General features: G+C 43.1%; 1 long non-coding RNA gene across 2 annotated transcripts; it reads left to right on the top strand.

Moving 5' to 3' along the window:
• Positions 1 to 259: 259 nt before the first annotated feature.
• On the top strand, positions 260 to 19,207 carry LOC118353243 (uncharacterized). 2 transcript variants are annotated; one of them, XR_004811805.2, is made up of 4 exons: positions 260 to 380; positions 3,014 to 3,642; positions 14,641 to 14,912; positions 18,012 to 19,207. It is a non-coding gene; the product is annotated as an uncharacterized LOC118353243 (long non-coding RNA). The 2 variants fall into 2 exon arrangements; XR_004811807.2 differs by lacking the exon at positions 3,014 to 3,642 and having other exon boundaries at positions 272 to 380.

The following is a 19,207-nucleotide window of genomic DNA, read 5'->3' as shown; positions in this document are numbered from 1 at the left end:
CTCCAGAGGAGCTGGCACTTCCATGTTTGGCACGACCCTGCAGAATGTTCTGCCCATAAATTTACCTTGTGGATTCAGAGGAGAGGGCCTGGGGAGAAACTGAGGGTGGTGGTGGCGGGGTGGGGGTGGGGGGCATCAATTACTTGATGTTGTAGTAATCAAAACAGATTTGGCTTGGCTCCTGCCGTATCAAAGGGACACTCCCTGAGTGAGTCACTTCCTCTGGGGAAACTCCCTCACCCCCCCTCCCTCCCCCAGGACTTGCTCCTGAAGAAGAGGGACCTCATCTAGGCTGCTCTGGGCACAGTGGCCAGCTCACTCCAGGCACTTAACCATGCTATTTGTGTTGTGTGTTGCCCTCCCACAAGGAGCATCTTAGGGTAAGGACAGACCGTGCGCTGCTGGCTTTGTTTTCTCGGGTTATAAAAGTGTGCGCTCATCCCTCTTTTGCAAAGGATTGTCAGCCTGTTGCTGGGGGGGCTGCAGCTTCTTTGCAGCAGCATGGATGGGGGGCGGTGCTTGGGTGCTTCAGTGGTTGAGCATCTGCCTTTGGCCCCGGGGTCCTGGGATCGAGTACCGCATCGGGCTCCCTACAGCGAACCTGCTTCTCCCTCTGCCTATGTCTCTGCCTCTCTCTGTGTGTCTCTTATAAATAAACAAATAAAATCTTTTAAAATCCACACAACACAAACAAACAAAAAAATAGCGTGGACGGTCTCCAACACTGGGGTCAGTAGGAGATATTTAACTGGGAGTCAGGATGCCTTTGTCTGAGGACTGGGTCTGTGCTGGGAGAATCAGGTGAGCCAGATACATCTGTACTTGAGGGCATACGTGCATGTCCATGATTTTATACAGGCTTTACAACAGCCTTCTGAGTGTGCATTATTTCACTCTTTCATCTCACTTTATAGAGATGGAAAGTGAATCCTGGGAGATTTAAGGGACTTCAGGGTCTCGGGGGATGAGGTGTATGTGCAGTGCTGAACCTTGATATAAGTCTTGCTAACATCAGAGTTTCTTCTCACAAATGTTCGCTTTATAACCCAGGCCCCAGGTTTCCTCCCTGCAAACAAGGATATTGGACAACCTCTACGATCCTGTCCAATTCTGACATTTGGTGGTTCTGTGGATGAGGTCGTGTACATTTTCTCTCTAATACTGCATCCTAGGCATCTGGGTTTAGGACTACATTGCCCTGTTGTGAGATAGAGAGAGAGAGATAGCAAGGGGAGAGACAATAGGATCACTGTCACCTTCAGAGGATGGGGTCATAGAGTGAGAAGGGGATTAGCTTAGAGCCAGGCCAAAAAGCAGGATGGAATCTTATGTCTTCCATTTATTAGTCCTGAGACTTTGATCAAATTCCTATACATCTTCGAGCCTCTGTTTCCTCTCCTGAGATGTCAAATGGGGAGAGCGATACTGAATTTGCGGGTGGACGGTTATGAAGGTTACATGAAATTGTTTTAAAAAGGCTAATACACTTACTACCTATAGGCAGGTGATGGTAGTTATTAAAGGTTACTTTTCCTCACTTTTGTCTGCTGGATATGAACATCCAGCCTGTTGTCCAACAGAAAGCTTTTCTTATTTTCAGGTGGTCAGAACAGTATTGGTCATATCTACCGGACAGGGACTAATGACCACAGGCACACCTGTCCATTGCACTGTGCCCTGGGGCAAAAAACAAATATGTATGATTTTCTTGAGGTTAGGGTAGATGAACACAGCCAGAAGTGCCCCTGCATGTGAAAAAATAATTTTAGGGACCCTTGTTTACCTTAGATCATATAAATTATGCACATTTCTCCATAATATATCCATATTTACTTTGATGTTAAAACAGTGCCTAAAACAGTAACTGGCATACAGCCAAGGCTCAATAAATATTTATCGAGCACACAAATTGATTTCTGAATGAAAAACAATGTTTTAAAATGTTTGCCATCAGGTAAAATTGATGTTCCAGGAAGATGTGTCATACTTAACTGGCCTCCAGTACCTTGCTATGTAACCCTGCACCCTAGCCCGAGGAAGAGAAACCCCACAGAGATTCACTCCTTCATTCTAGAGTTGGGAGATTCAGATCCACATATGTAAAGTAATAAAACCCAGATCTCCTGATTCCCATCCCAGGCTGAGACCATGGAAACGCACTGCTTTGTCCTCAAGTTTTTGGATCTTCCAGTCTTTTAGCTTCTCTACATCATGTGCTTCTTTGGTTCCTCCATATACAATACTTTGCTGGGACTGAACTTGGCTGGGGCCGTGTTTCATAATTCTGACAAATGCTCTAACCATGTTTGTCTTCAGAAGCTTCAATATGAGCTGCTTGAATAGTACTACTTGTCAAGTTTTCTGTTTTCTTTCTTCCATTTTTGTCTCAAGAATATTTCAGTAAGAAGCATTCTGGGGCATGTGAGGAAAAAGTCCAAATCTGGCCTTATTCCTAAGGAGAGGAAACTGAGGTCTTGGGTAAAGAAAACTCAACCAGAGGTCGCCCCTAGAATGAGAATGTGGGTTCTCTAATTTTGTTCCTTTCGGAGACCTGTAGCACAACAGTTTGCCTGCTTGGGCACCAGCTCCCTGAAGCTCTACCTGAAAAATCGTCCAGAGACACCCAGCATTGCAAACTTTGCTGCCCCCTTTCCTGGAATGTTCTCTTCCCACCCTACAGAACACTTCCTCTTTCTTCCCTTTTCTGCCACCCCCATCTCTTCCTCTGCTCCCCCCCATCCAGAACCCTTCCTCTGCCCAACATTTCCCAGACTGTCAAAACTCGTTTCCTGTCAGTTGCATCTCCCAAACTGTAGATACACCCAATTGCGGTGTCCCTGACAAAGCAGTGTGTTATGGTGATGCAACAGCCCAAGGTGTCAAAATAATTAGGTAATTAAAGCCGGGGAAGGTCAGGGTTTCTTCTGTCTGGAAAGACAAACACTCACACAATGAGAAAAGCTAAACAAGGAAGCCAATTTCACATTCCCTTGTCTCTCCTTCGCCCCCTCAGCTCTGATCCCAAAGTCCCATAGCTACAATGGATCTTCTCAGGGCAGCGGACGAAGAACCCACCTGACTTAGAAGGTGTGGCAAGGTTGAACACCAAGGAATAGAACATTTTCAAGGTTTCAACACACCCCTTGTTTTTGTCTTCCCTGTTTGTTTTCACACCAGCCCCACCCTAAGCTCCTGCTGGTGCAATGGCCCCAGATAGTGGCTCAATGCCATGGATGGGACATTGCTCAAAGGGGGCTGTGGGTGCTGAGGGCAAAATCTCCTCCCAGGAAACCAAGCCCTCAAGGTCATCTTCCCTTGGCTCTTATTTATTCATTCAGTCAACACTCAATACTCACTAAGAGGCTGCTATATCTTAGGGTTGGTGCTTAGAGCATGGGATGGGGGTGGAGAGAATGAAGACATCAATATGACACAGCCTCTGTCACCCAGAAGCTCACTGTCTAGTGGATATATAGACAAAATCTGCTGTGATGATGGATGGGGCTCTGACTTAGCTCAGAATGAAGTTCTAGAGGCCTCAAAGGAGGGTGTGACCCAACTCCTGTGGGCATCTGGGAACAAGTGACCAAGGAGTGATGTTTGAAGTATAACCCGACAGATGTGTAAGGTATCTCCTGACAGGTGAGAAGAATCAGGGCATTCTAGGTGGAGGAGCAGTTCATTCAAAAGCAGGAGGGGCAAAAGAACAGAGTGCATGGAGACTGAAGTTGGCTCTGTGCTGGAGGCCAGTGGGGGTGGAAGGGAGATTGTGGAATAAGTTGGTTGGGGCAAGACTGAAAATATTCTTAACAAGATGCCATGGAATGTGGCCTGTGCAGAAGGCACCGAGGAGCCCATCGCAAGTTCTGGGCAGAGTAGAGATGTGAGTAGACCCATGTATTGGTGGCAACAGCTCTCGCCCAAGCGCCTTCCTGCCAGGGATCCACACTTAGGCTTCAACTCAGTGGCCTTCAGGTCTATCCTCAGCCTAAAAGGAAGGTAGTTTCAGCACCAAGCTCTTGGCTTCCCTTCAGAGGATTGAGTCCAGGGAACCAAGGCTCTCCCCCACCCCACCACAGCTCAGCCAGCTGTCCACATTAGGAGAGACTGTGGAGGGATTAGGCAAAGAGCATTGACTTCAAATAGTCCTGGTTTTGAACCCTGGCTCTACCTCTTATCAGCTCTGTTGTCTTGAGCAAGTGACTTCCCTCTTCTATGGCCTCAGTTTGCCCTTTGTAAAATGGGCTTGAAGGATAATAATGCCTTCCTCCCTGGGCTTCCTTGCAGAGTACCTGGGTTGTAGTACCTGGAAGTGCTTCATCAATTGTGTATGTTGTAGGCCTGTCCAGCTGGCTTTCCCTAGCCCTGTCACTTAACACACCCATGTGGCTGGCTCTTGACTAACATGGCCTTGAGGCCCAGGCCAGAGGGCCGGTGGCTTTACCTTTGAGGATGGTCACCGATGCGTACCATAAACATGAAAACAAAGAAATCTGAAAAAGAAAGCATGGACACTTTTGTTATTCAAGATCCAGTTTTCAGAGCTGGCACAGCAAGACGATAACCAAATATATCCATTCTTGTGAGGAGCACCATTTAGGTCCCCCGATCTTCAGATCTTTTGCCACAGGTCCTTGAAACAAAAGGCAACTGTATCTGGATGCTATATAATTTGGGGGTCATTCCACTATAGACTTTGCATATGGATACTGCTTTGGAGAGCAGGGAGGATTTGAATCATTACAGCACTTAGGTAAGAGAAATTAAACAATTCACATGCTGAATCCCTTCCTCTCAGACAGAGTAAGTGTAATAGATTCTTGATAAGAATGTAGTGCTTAGTGTCCATTTACTTGCTTCTCTTTATGCTCTAATTCGTGACTCTGGAGATAGTCTTCAATTAACATGGATTTCCAGCTGTTTTATATGGCAGCTGAGGAATATTTTGCAAAATTAAAAACAACTCATATTACTCTTAAATTTGTATATACATAGGTTGAGACATAATCTATATGAAAAGTGCGATACAGATACATAACATTTTCAACAAAGTAGGCATTAAAAGCTGTCATAAATAGTTTAACTTTTCAAACAAATAAGTAAGATTTAATTAATTTTTAAAAAGTAAATTTAAAAAATTAGCTTTATGGAAATAATTTTTATTTAAAATGTTGATATGTTAATTATAACTTATTTGTAGTTTCCTTTTATACATTAATTAATACTCTGATATTTAAAGTATTTTAGAAGAAATATTTTTGAAAATGAAAAGTAAAAAAAAAAAAAAGAAAATGAAAAGTATTAATTTTAATTTTTTTACATTTACTTTTGTTTACATTTTTAATGAAATATACTCAATTTTATACACTTTGAATGCAAATGAATAACTTGTTTTATCATCTTTAGATCAGTACTGTCCAGTAAAATTTCTTGCTATGATGAAAATGTTCTATGCATGCTGCCAAAACGATAGTCCTAGATATATGTGGCTACTGAGCATGTGAAATGTGGCTAGTACAACTGAGGGATTTTAACATTAATTTTATTTTTATTGCATTCTAATCTATTTAAATTTAAATATCTACATGTGACTAGTGACAATTACATTGGACAGCACGGTTTTAAATCATTGAAAATGAAAATAATAAATCTAGGTGATAATAGAAAAGGCAATGGGAAGATCTAAGAAAATAAGAAAGATTGAAGAGATGAGAAATAAAGAGGTGACCTGCTTAAATCTTTAAGATAGAAATAATGAAAGTGGACAAACTGACTTGCATACAAAAATACTTATGCATGATTATGTGAACTGCAGGGAAAAGCCACAAAACAATTGGTAAGATACAAAAAAAAAAAAAAACAAACAAATGCTTGAATGCTAATATGAAGTTTTGAGAAAATTATTACTTAGCCAATACTTAGCCAAATGTAATGATGCTTTTCATGGCACAAATGGAGCAATCTTTTCAGGGAAATTTCAGGATCTAGAAGAAATTATTTGGAATGAGGTATTGGAATGTGCCAAACATGGAAATGGATAAAAAGTAACAGAATGAATTTTTATTATTTGGGGTGGCAATTTCACAATGAGACTCTTAACTAAATGGGTAATAAAATACAAAAAAAAGTAAAGTTTTTAAATGTAAATATTGTCCAGTACAACTTGATTGCTCCAAGTATATTGCACAATGGCTATTTATGTCATTGAACTATACTGGATAGGAAAACAAGAATGTCAAGATCATTTTAACTGGTTTTACATCTCTTATGAAAAAGAACAGGTTTTGACTTAAGTAAAAAACTAAGAAAGCAATTTTCAGCTTTTGTCATTTATTTAAAAGATTGACACTTTAGACATAGATAAATAAAATTAATTTTGGAGAAAAATAAAACTAATTTTGAATTTACCTTATCCCCTGTTATTTGGTGTGAATTATTGCTTGCTGTTAATACTGTTAAGCAAACTATTATAACAAAACAGATCAAAGTTTGACTGTTCACTTTTAAAGGTATATTTATTTATTTGAAGAAAATAGTTTTTCTAAATTGAAAGCCACTGTGTCAATATGCAATATAAATTATATTCCAATAAAATATAGTAAAATCAGAAGAAAATTAGGAGAGAGAAGATTCATATATAAATGCTAAAACTAACCATGGAATCCATCCATTTTCTGGCTGTAATAGTTCAAGGTATGGTGTCTATTAAAGAAAAATCGCAATAAATTGAGCAATATACTGCTGTATTCATTTTTTTGCTATAATATTCTAGCTTTACAAAAATACTGGAGGAAAACTTAAGAAATACTGCCCACATTAGAACTTTGAATGCCTGTGAAAATTGTGACATAGGGAATAGAGATATGTAATCACTTTCTGTGATATTGATACTGCATAATATATAATCCATAAAAATGCTAAAAAGTCGTATGTAAAACTTACTGGTTCATTTTTAATTGAAGTATTGTTTTAATAGCTTTATTAACAATTCCAATTGCTACTGTCTGAGGGAAGCAGACAAATGAGCTAATCTAGTGGGAAGACCTGGGATTTTTTTCCAAGAGCTAGAAAAATAGGATTCCTGAAAGACCCACATCGAAGTGTTTTAGGATGGTAGGAGTGTTTATGGTTTTTGATACTGTTTATGGTTTTGATACTTTGATACTTACTCAGAACCCAGACCACTAATCTTCTGTGAACTCAAAGATGTCTGGGTCTTCCAACTGCTAAGATGCTCTGCAGGGCTAACTCCCAGAACAGATCGACAGGGAGACCTATATGGGAAAGACAGGTGGTGACTGGGTGTCTGGCAAACATTTGAAAACAAGACCAGAACTTTTTCCCACTTGGATTCCTTAAACACTGTGTCCCTGATTTTTAAGCTCTCATTCATTTTGAAGGGCATTAAATGTGCACATCATAATCTTTCTCCTTCTCATATACACGCGTCGTTGTGCGTGAGACATGTGATACATGAGAGGGCTCACGAGGTCTGTCTTTCAAGGGAAAACTATATCTATATCCATATCTGTATCCATCTCCATCTCCATATTCATATCTATAACTACTTGTCCCAAGTCTTTCAGATTTTCAAGTATGCAATTTCAAACTTGTTACCAGTAAAAGAAATCTAAACTGGACCCGTGTTTGAAGACAAGAGTACAAAAAGGATCATGTCTAATGTTTAGCTTCCTGACATGACTGCTGGGTGCAACACACCTTTTGTTAAGGTATTTTTCTTTTAAGCATCTGATTAACATAAATTTTTTTTTATATTATACAAAAACATAATACCATGATTATGGAAATAAAAAGCCACCCACAAACTTACTATCTTTAAAATCATCTATTTTCATTCTTTTCTTTCTTTTCCAAAAAAGCATATTTTTTCACAGAGTTGGACATGCAACACAAATATGATTTTGTGTTCTAGTCTTTTCCTTAAGCATCATACAATGGACAATTCCGGTGTGGTCTTTCAAATGACCTATTTGAATGGCCTAAAATATTACTTTAGTGAATATAGTGTCAGTGTCAATATATCAGCATTCCAACAGTATTATGGGAAATTTACATTATTTTCAATTCACTTCTATTATCCATAATACTGCTTTGGCCACTTTTCTGCCATCCTTTTTCCTAGTCTTGGATTTTTTTCTTAAAATAAATCTCTAACAGTGGAATTGTTGGGTCAACTTGATGAAATTGTTGGTTGTTACCCTCCTTTAATTTATTTTTAAACACAGTCTTCCTCCCTCATTTAAGCAAACTAACTTACTGGTTTACCAACTCACTAATTAACTAGCACAGCATCCCAGTTCCCTGGTTTGTTTCTGTTCACATCCAACTGGTGCACTGGGTCCCTTGTATATGCTCCTTCCTGACAATGAATGTCTGGTTCACACATCTCCTTTACACAAATAAGTTGCAGTGATAACTTTTTGCCCTGAAGCTTGATCACTTTAGCGATCTATTGTCTGGCTTCAAGGAATTCCGCATCTGCAAAAGTGTCCATGAGACATAGTTTCAGTAATTGCGAAAGAAAGAAGCATACTGATAAGCCAGGTAAAGACTGGGCTCCTGGCCATCTGCTTTTTCTATCCCTTACCAGTTAGGTCTCTGCCAAGGCATCCTGGGCTCAGCCACCAACCTGTCCCACCAACTCTTGCCAAAGTGCAGGCAACCATATGAATGTGGGCAAGGGCACTTACCATACACCCACTCCACCTTGAACCAGCCTAGATCCCATAAGGGACCTATTGGACACTCAGATGTAATCTTTACCCTCAAGAACTCTGGAGGCTGAAGAGATAAGATACATATGCTCTAAGAATATAGCTGAGAGTCTCTGATTCCATAGAGGTTCAGAAGCAATGGATCACATCATGGGCCCTAAGCTGGGGCTAGAAGGACAGACAGGAATAGAAGAGGGAGGAAAAGGTAAGGAGGACATTTGGTTTGGAGGCATTCATTTTGCATCATCCAATCAATAAGCAGCTACCACACTCCAGGCTCCAAGCTAGGTTCTGGGCACATACAGAAGAGTTAGGTTGCATCCCAGTTCTTTAGGAGATCACAGTCCTGTGGGAGAGACACTCATAAGAAGATCATCACCATATGGTGTAATGCACACTGTCATAGGGGAATTGACAAAGCGACGTGAATGCAATGGTCAGATCTGCCTGTGAGAGTAAAATGTCCAATAGAACAAGAAAGCTCCCTCCAGACCGAAGGGATCTGGCCTATTTTAGGAAGATTATGTGAGCAGAATGGGGAGGTAGCAGTGGTAAGGTAGAAAGAAGACTCTGCCTTCACCTAAAGACCTGGGTTTTTACCTGACTCTACTACTTCAAAGTTGTATGATTATGATCAGGTTCCTCAAAGTCTCTGAGGCTCAGTTTTGTCACATGTAAAACGAGGATCCTAATACTTCTGCAGGAACTGTTGGGAGATTGAAAGAGAAAGAAGGTGATAAAGGGCCAAGTGAAAGAATTTATTCTTATCATCACCCTCATTGATGTCATCACATACGAAAGCACTTCGGGAATTCTCTGGCCCAGTATAAAGAAGCAAAGTTATTGGTGTGATAACCAAATTATTCCCACAATTACCTGTCCTTGTTTCTGGACTCCTACATCTGGGAAACAAAAGGGTGTGCCTACAACTGAGCGGACTTTCCTCCTGCCACCCACCCCATTGTTTTTCATCCCATAAATCCCACCCGGTACTTAAGGCTTTGGAATGTTCACTTTGCATTTGTAAGGCCTCCTGAGCATGATTACTAGCCTTTCTTTTCTCTAAGGAAATTAAATCACATAGTGGCCACTAAACCTAAGAATATGTAAAGTGCACAGACGGTTGGCCACACACCGTGGTTCACCTATTCACCCAGGCATTACTGCTCAGGCCATTTATTTCATAATTTTTCACAAGAAACTGTGGCAATAGCCAGAGATGACGGAAGTGACAGATGACTCAGAGGCAACCATCCCAACCCCCCCCCCCCCCCCCCAACTGGCATCTCTGAGCTTGCTGGCTTCCATAGAGATTTATACTTTTGTTTGGATATTGCTTTAAGGAGATTAAAGGATCTGTATTCCTGGAAGCCTCCTTCACTTTTTTTCCCCTGGGGCCCTTCAGACCATGCTCCAATTCATTCCTTTGTAATGAGAACTCACATTCCTTGGGAATTTATTCTATGCCAGGGATTGTATTGTCTTTTACATTCGTTATCTTATTTACTCCCCAACACTACTGCCCAGGTATGATGGTTATCCCCACTTCACAGATGAGGAAACTGGCATAATGAAGGTAAGGTGAGCTAAGGTGCATCCAGGAATGACTAGCAGAGCTGGACATAGGTTGCCTGACTCCAGAGCTCATGCCTCTGATGATTCTAGAATTCTGCTTCCTTCAGGTAGGAAAGCCTGGAACCTCCATGACAAGCTCAGTCACCTCTGTTGTGAGTCAAAGCTGAGGACTGGCTTAGGATTGGCTTCTTATAAAGTAGAAACTGTAGAGGACTGGAAATTAGCTGATGGATGATCTAGGCAGTCTTCTTCCTGTGCAGGCAGCCAGAGAAAGCCTGGCTCTGAGAACATATCCTACATAGCTCCTGCTGGTGATTTGAGGTGGTCCAGAGTTTACCTTAGCAGGAAAGAGAGAACATTTTTAAAAGGAGAAAAACCAAGTTGTTTAATGGCTCTCTTCGGACTCCTCCTCCTTATTCCTTGATTCCTTGCGCAACACTTTTTTTTCCTTGAGAAAATGTGGTGAAGTTTATCACCCCAAACACAGCTTGGATCATGCTTCCCGCTACTCAAGGCCCTCCAATAATGGTTTCCCATGGCCACAATCAGCAAGCCTCCAAATTTTTTTAAGCGCCACTGGTAAAAAAGATTTGCCTGTGTGACCAAATGGATTTATAATACGTGTATGTGCATGTGTGCAAAACCATGCCAATATATTATTCATATTATAAAAATAAAGTAAAACAAATTATAAAAGAAGATATAAATATAAAATAGAGAATACAATGTATGCTAATCTTCATAATATCATACTATCTTTCCTACCATCATAAGACACAATCAACACTCCAGACAGAGTTCATCATTAATAACAGTTAATTAATAACAGTGAATGTGAACCCATATTTCAAGCTCTCTTCCTGAGAATTTCTCTTTCTTTCTTTCTTTCTTTCTTTCTTTCTTTCTTTCTTTCTTTCTTTTTGGCCTATTGCTTGCTACATCTGATTAGGTCATCATTGGCTTTAACCCCTGAAATGTGGCCAGTGGAAAACCAAGAATAGGAGAAAAGTCATCTCTGCCATTTTCTTGTTGTTTGCTTGTTTTTTTGCAGGAATTTTTTAAAACCAGTTGTCCATTTTGTCAGGGTTTATTTAGTTAAATCTAGGTAAAGAATCCAAAAATTTAAGAAACCAACTAAATGAAAACATCAGTATGAATACCTCCTGGGCTCTCTGGGACTTAGAACCCCCACCCATCCCTCAGAATAAGCTTAGTTGGAGATGTGACATAAAGTCATCTGACCCCCAACAAACATCCTGTAAATAATTCATATAGGAAATAATAGGACTTTTAAACTTCTCTTATGTAAATAAACGTATATATAAATGAAGATTTCAGTATGATTTACACACTCTCCTGGAAGCACGCATACCTCAGTAGAAACTCCTTACCTACTAAGATCAGATTCTTTAGCCTTCCACGATTGGCAATTTCCACCAACCATCACCAATCCCACCCATTCTGATGATTGGCCCCTCACTGTGTGGTACTAGATAGGGCTGCTCATCTTTCTCTGAAAACTTTCTTCCCCTTTTGCTCTGACTGTTCTCTCTGTCTGGAACATCTTGCTTTCCATTACTCTTTCAAAATTTTAACTCCTCTATAGAGTCTCACCTCAGCCTCCACCTCCTGTGTGAAATAACAATATCAACTAACATTTCTCGGCCTCTTACTACATGCTAGACAACATATTATCTCATTTAACCTTCACAACAATTCTAAGAGATGGATACTATTATGAGAAAGCTCAGAGACAGAACTGCTCAAAGCCACACAGTTAGGAAATGAGGGAGACAGGAACCTCCAGAGCCCTACACTCTTTCACTGTATGTGTGCTTCAATTTCATTTTACTTGTTCTGACAGGTAAAGCTAACATGAAACCATCCTCCTCTCCCTACTCATGGGGAGATGGATTTAGCTGCTTCCTCTTCAAGTTTCCACAGCAGCTTGTTTGAATATAACATGTAGGACTTACTTCATCCTGCCATATATTGCTGTTATGTGTGCATACTTCTTATATCCCCAGATATACTGTGAGCTCTTTGGCCAAGGGACCACACTGGATCCTTCACAGCACATAGCAGAGACATAGTAAACATGGTCACTGGGTGGATGAATTAATGGATGAATAAATGCGTGGGTGGAAAGCAAACAAACGAAGGTCCTAGACTGGGTATGATTCCTTTATGATTGACATTCTCCTAGTGACCTGATGTACAAACTATAAAGATACATGAGACTGGATCTATAATATATGACAAAGATTTCAAAATAGAAGACAAGATTTCCATTTCCCAACATTTGTAGAACCACTTAAGAGTTATGTTATATTCTTTAATATATGCTGACTGAATGGTAAAGATTCAAGCTTGTATTTATATAATCCAACTTTCCAGAAGACCGAATGCAGTAAAAAGCTGTCACCTTACAAAGAAGCACTTGATATCTTGGATGACTGGCAAGGGACTTTTAGGCAGACTATTCTAAAGGTGACGATAGTTAATGAAGTATACAGAAGAAATTTACACTCATTTAATCCTGAAAATAATGTGTGCATGCACACACACACACACACACACACACACATCCTCCCCCACAGTTGAGGAATTTTTCTTTCTCCATTTTACTGACTCAAAAACTGAGACTCATAAGGGTGAAGTGATTGCCTAATAATCACCTAACCAAGCAGTGACACAGCCCCTACCCAAACCCAGGCATTTAGACTCCAATCCCTTTGTCTTTCCCTACTCTGCTCCTGAGATAGAAAACGAAGCCTAGAATGTCAAACATTTGAGCTATCAGAAACTCTTTGCCATTGGCGTAGAATAAATCTCCTTTTCAGTTTTTTTTTTTTTAATGCTGTCCTGTGTAAGCCTATAGTCTTGAGGATTGTGCATGGTAAGGAGGGACTAGTGGCTTCTAATCCCTAGATGACTAAACAGAAGTCCAGTCCATCTGTGATCAATATCCCTTCCAAGGGCCACAGGTGCGCACCACAGAGCAAGCGCCTTTCTTTTCCAACTCAGTGCAGCAACCATCATAGAAATATTTCATCCTACACTCAATTAATCCATTCCTCCTTTTTAAATTTTCTTATTAATGTTTGACTGTGTCCTTATGCGGAGGGGCAAGAAATAGCACTCTGACTGATAAGCTACATAGTAAAATGGCCTGGCTGCCATGCACCCAGTAGAGTCATAGATGTGAGGCTGTATAGGAGGGGCCTTGTTCCTAGTCCTCAAAGGCTGGAAGAGACAAAGGCAGAGCCCAACACCTCAATGTCACCTTTTCCACCTCCCCCAAACATGGTGCCCACACGGCAACAAGGGGCTCTTGAAGGAAAGACCACTGAAGCCATCCTCAAGTACATCATGTGCCTGAAAAGAGTGGAAGTGGAGGTAGAAACTAGATTTCATTTGGGGTATTCTTGGAGGACAGACTGGAGGCAAGGAATGAAATTAAAAGCAATCATCTTTCTGAAACTCCTCTTCCTAACAGAGATAGACAACAGAGAAACGGAATAGTGAGCTTGCTGTCATAGGAGGTATTCAAGCAAAGGTTGGATCATCCTCCCATGAGAGTAGTGTAAAGAGCATATATTTAGAGAGTGGTTGGTTTGGCTAGGTCACTGCTAAAACACCCTTCCAGCAATGGCATTTTGTGTTCCTCCAAATATTCCACACTTGAATGCCTTGGGAGATGGGTTCAGACAAAGCTCATCTGTTCCATAATACTTGGCCACAGTACAACGCCTGCTGCCTGGTCACAAAGCATTTCATAGACAGCTGTTACCACCCTTATTTCAGAAATGTGGTGAAAAGGGAATTCAGAGACAGGTGAGGGGCCTGCCATCACGTGAGCAGGTGGGAAGAGGCCCCCAGCTACAGAACTGCCCATTTCCTGAGCCTACACACTTCTCATCTTAACTCAGTGATTTATGACCACGTGCAATAATCCCCGCCCCCCAGAACACCTTTGTTTAACCCTCCTAGGTTATAAAGTCATACAATCTCAATGTTTAAATAGTCTTTGAACTTAATGGAGTTTATAGGAAAGTAATGTTTCCCACTGACTCTAATTGAGACTAGAAAATGGAACGAGCCCCGTGGAATCCTAAGGAATTATGTCTGGACTAAGGGGTAAATAGGGCAAAAGTCACAGGCAAGTTTCCTGCCAACTTGTCCCAGGGAAGCATGGGGCCAGTCTTCATGGAGAGAAAAGGCTGAGTGGGGGGAGGGAGGAATGTAATATGGTTTGTGAAGATCACAAGCATTTGAAGCAACAGGAAACCATAATGGCACAACTAAGGAGTAATCTTTCTCTTGAAAGGTCTTCCTATTTCACTAACAGGGAAGCAGCAGGCCTTAGGAGAAAACCAGGAACTGGGAATCAGTAAATCTGTACCACCACTGACTTGCTCTGGGATCTTGGGAGAACACGCAACCTCTCCAAGTCTTACGTTTCCTCGCGAGGATGACAATTTCCACCCAGGATTGACTGGAGGACCAGATGAGATCACAGATATGAAGCATGCTGTATCTGGGGACATTGGACAAACGGTAGCTGCTAACATCACGCCTGCTTTATGTGTTTTCTCAGATGTGAGTTGATATTACAATTATTCTCTATTTCCAGAAGTGGAAACCAAAGCACGGTGATTTGAAGGGACGTGGGTGCCATTCTGTAGTGCTGGGACCAAAAGAAAGAGGTCTCTCTACATTGGGAGGACTTCAGTGGCTGCCCATGGCATGGCGCTTTCTTTCCTTCTGAGAACACCACCATTACATAACTGTCTGGGTCAGTGCCTCAGACCACAGAGATCTCCTCTGCCCACCTGCACCAGGCACACATATTCTGGGACGGAATCAGGAAGATGGCCTCTTTCACATCAACTGGGGAGCCCCCACACCTACCTTTCTCCTCTCCACCTCCACTGCACACCCCCATTCCCCATCCCCTGCTGCTGGCATTCTCTCTGCTATTGAGCAAAGCAGGCATTCTCTGATGCCACCTTACATCAGGGAAGTAATTTCTGGCCTCTGTCTGGGTCTCTGCCCTTAGAGAATATCCCAGCCATCCTCTACCCTTTATAACAGTCCTCAAAGCATTCTCCCTTCTGCTTCTCCACCAGTGTGGCCTCTTTTGTGAAGTACTCTGATCATGGGCTTCCCCCACGCCCACCCCCCACCATCATCTTTACCTCAGAAAATGAAATAAAGAATTCAAGTGACTCATCCATCCTCATAGCCAGAGGGGAGAAGTAGAAAGTACAGAAACCATTGTAGAATGAGGAGTATTTCTGCAGGCCTCTTGACTGCTTCACATGATCTGCTGAGCTTCATGAAAGGGAAGATATAAAATCTGAGCTGTACCATATTGTCTCCCAAAGTAGCCAGCGAGGAAATGAAGTATGACTTCCATCCCCCTCAGGGTAGCTCCCGCCTCACATGCTCAAATGGGGCTCAACAGCCGCAGGACAGACGCCTACCTGGTCAGCACCACTGAGCTTCCGCCACTCTCCTGACCAGGGGCTCCCTCATGCCTCAGTGCCACCCTCCCCAAGGCCTGGGACCCACTCCACATCAGTCCTCTGGATATGCAGCAGTGCCTACTGGGGGCCCTGAGCAGGGAGCCTGCAGGGGTGCCTTCTCGGGAGGTGCAGCTCACCGGCACCACTGCGCTTGACAACCTCCAAACCCTGTGCTCTTCAGCTGGCTGGAGGCCTGCTAGATGGGTACAGTGTGCATAACGGGGAGAGTCGGAGCGGGGAGAGAGTCAGAGAGTCAACCAGAGGGAGGCTCTGCTCTAGGCTACTTTACATATTGGGCATCTGCCTGAGATTTCATTATGAAAACACGAAGCAAACAAATCAAACAGAAACAGGGTCCACTGCAATTACAAACGATATCAAATAGAAACTAGCGAAGAGCCTCGAAAGCCGCCGCTGGTCCAGCCTAGTGTTTCTCAAACTTGCGTGGCCCTCAGATCTTCTGGAGGGCTGGATAAAACACAAATGGCTGGATGGCCCTGCAGCGTTGCTGACTCAGAATTTTGGGGTGAGGTTGATGATCTGTATTTCTAACAAGCTCCTGGGGGACCCCGATTTTGCTGTTTTGAGGCATGAACTTTAAGAACCATGATCTGGCCCAAATTTCCCCTTCAGAGAGCTGGGAAAAGTGATTCCTCCAAGTTGCCTTAGCAAGTTAGAGATGTGTCCGAGTACAGCCCCAATATCTGACAGCCCCCCGCACTGTTTCTTCCAGGGCTTGTCCATCACACCCTGCACCTGTTCTGGCACAAGAGGGCCCTGGGCAGAGAAGGCCACTTGGATCTGGGCTCTCGAGCAGCTTTACCTCTGGGACAGTGATGAAAGGGGAGCATTCCTACTCAGAGCCCATGCTCAGCCAGCCTGAGTCCCCAGTTTGGGAAGTTGCATATACCCCCAGTACATCAGGGTGTTGGCTTCCCCAGACTTCACTTGTTCATGACTTTAGTCATCATTGAGCCTTCATGATCACATCCCTTCAATCTGTCACCCAACAGAGACTTATTGAGAGCTTCTGGGTGCTGGGCACGTCTTCCAGAGACTTCTGAGGGGAAGGTTCTTCCCTGCCCCCAAGGACTTTACAGGGAGGAAATCAAGCTTAATCAAGCTGTTACCTTTTGAAGGGCAAGAAGGGAGTGGCTCAGGTGAGTGAGTGAGAGGAAGGAGGAGAGTTTCATCAGGCAGGCAGGCAGATGTTAGCAGACAAGGGACATGCAGTAAAGAAGACATGTTCAGTGCAAGGATAAAATAATAAACTTTTATTGAATATTTACTCTATATCCATTGCTTTCCATACTTCTTTTATCCTCACAAACATCCCTCAAGAGGTGCCATTATAACATCTTCATTTACAGATTAGAAAATTGCAGCTCAGAGAGGTCATACAACTTACCCAAGTCCACACAGCTCCTCAAACTTAGGTTCTCTGACCCCAGAGCCCAATTCTTAACTACTGTACCATCTTATCTCTCTCAGCAAGGGATGGGCAGTTTGTCTGGAGGGCCATAGGTTTACCGAAGCTCTGGATAGATGAGTGTGTATGTGTATGTAGGGGGATAGTTGGAAAGAGAGTCTGGGACTTTGTTTGTTGAGGGGCCTGACTTCCAGGAGGAGTCATTTGAACCTAACTCAAGAGGCTGCCAAAGTCACTGAAGGGTTTTGAGCAGGAGAGAGACGCATGACACAACAGTGTTTTAGGGAAATCCTTCAGATAGCAGTATGCAGGTTGGGTTGGAGAGGGGAGGTACTCATCACCAGTAGATTACACTGGAGGCCCCTGCAGAATTTCAGAATTGAGAACATGAGAGCCTGGCGTGGAGGGGTGGTGGGGGTGACAGGCACAGAGAGAGACTCAGTGGCAGATGCTCTTCTCACCACTATCATCGCAAATATGTTTTGATCTCTGGTGCTACATGCTTTACCCATATTAACTCATTTAATCCTAATAATAGCTTTTATATGAGATCCCTTTCCTTATGATATTTCTTGTCCCTCCTTTGTCTCTATGGATGCATCCTCATGCTTGGCAGGGTTCCTATTTGGGGATCAAGGCCTGAAACATCTTCCTTGAATATATAGGAATCATGGGTTGAGACAATTCAGGATCAAGCAATCATGATCAGTCTCAGAACTATCTGTTCTCTCGATTTTACAGCCGAGGCAGCTGAGGCCTGGAGAGGACCATGACCTTGTCCCTTGTCCCTTCTAGGAAGTGACAGAGGCTGGACCAGAAGCAGAAAGTCTTCTCCAGACTTCTACTATGCTCCAGTCCTCCTGCTTCCTGGGGCCAGACCAGAGGCCTTGCAGCTGCGACGGGTGCCAGATGGCATCTCAGTCACCAGGCTGGAGGGCGCCTGAGGACCCTGCGCTCAGTGCCAGGCTGGCAGCCCATCCCCTACACGGACGCCACGGGCACAGGGCAGAGGGACTGAGTGAAGGCAGCACGTGCGGTGGAAGGAAAAGAATGCGGTGACTCAGGCCCACATTGTGGCACTGTTCTCAGCTGTCTGAGGGGCACCCCAGCCTGGAGGAGGCAGCTGCTAACTTCACTTTGTCAGAGAGTCACTCTTGCCCCAGGGTGCCGACATGGTAAGGGCATGGTAAGGGCAGAGGAGGGCGAGATGGGCCTCACCCAGTCGGCCCTGGGCAAAAGTGAGGGTGCCCTCTGCGAGGTGAGAAAGCAGCTCTCCTCCTAGCTCTGCTCTTGCCCTGGCCACTGCTGTGACTTTAAGCATGATCTCACCTGAACCTGATGAGCCGCACCCTTCTCATCCATTTATAGGTGCCATAGCTTGGAGATAGGCAGCAGTCAGTAGGCTAATGCATTAAAAACAAAACAAAACAAAACAAAAAAAACCCTTGGCAAGCCTAGAGAATTCTACACATGTGTTTTAGTCTGTTCAGGCCGCTATGACAAAACATCACAGACTGGGGAGCCTATCAGGAAGAAAATCTTATTTCTCACAGTTCTGGCAGCTGGGAAGTCCAAGATCGAGACACCAGTGTGGTCGTGGTCCGGTGAGAGCCCACCTTCTGGTTCACAGCTGACCCCTTCTCGCTGTGTCCTCACGTGGCGGAAGGCCAAGAGATAGCTCTCTCTGGAGCCTCCTTTGTAAGAGCACCAGGCCCATTCAGGGGAGCTTCTCCCTCATGACCTAAGCACTTCCTAAAGGCTTTGCCTCCCTATAGCATCACCTTGGGAGCTATGATTTCAACATATGAATTTTGGTACTCTTACCATGATTAATGCTAATATTCATATCATTAAACATCTTGAAGGAAACATGATGGTAAAATGTTAACTTGTGTCCATGAAGGGTATGCTTGACTCCTTCATGCTGTTTTTGTAAC

Source organism: Canis lupus, chromosome 34, assembly GCF_003254725.2.
Source record: "Canis lupus dingo isolate Sandy chromosome 34, ASM325472v2, whole genome shotgun sequence".
NCBI lineage: Eukaryota > Metazoa > Chordata > Mammalia > Carnivora > Canidae > Canis > Canis lupus.
Note: the sequence above shows the minus strand (reverse complement) of the source record. Positions and strands in the feature narration are given on the sequence as shown.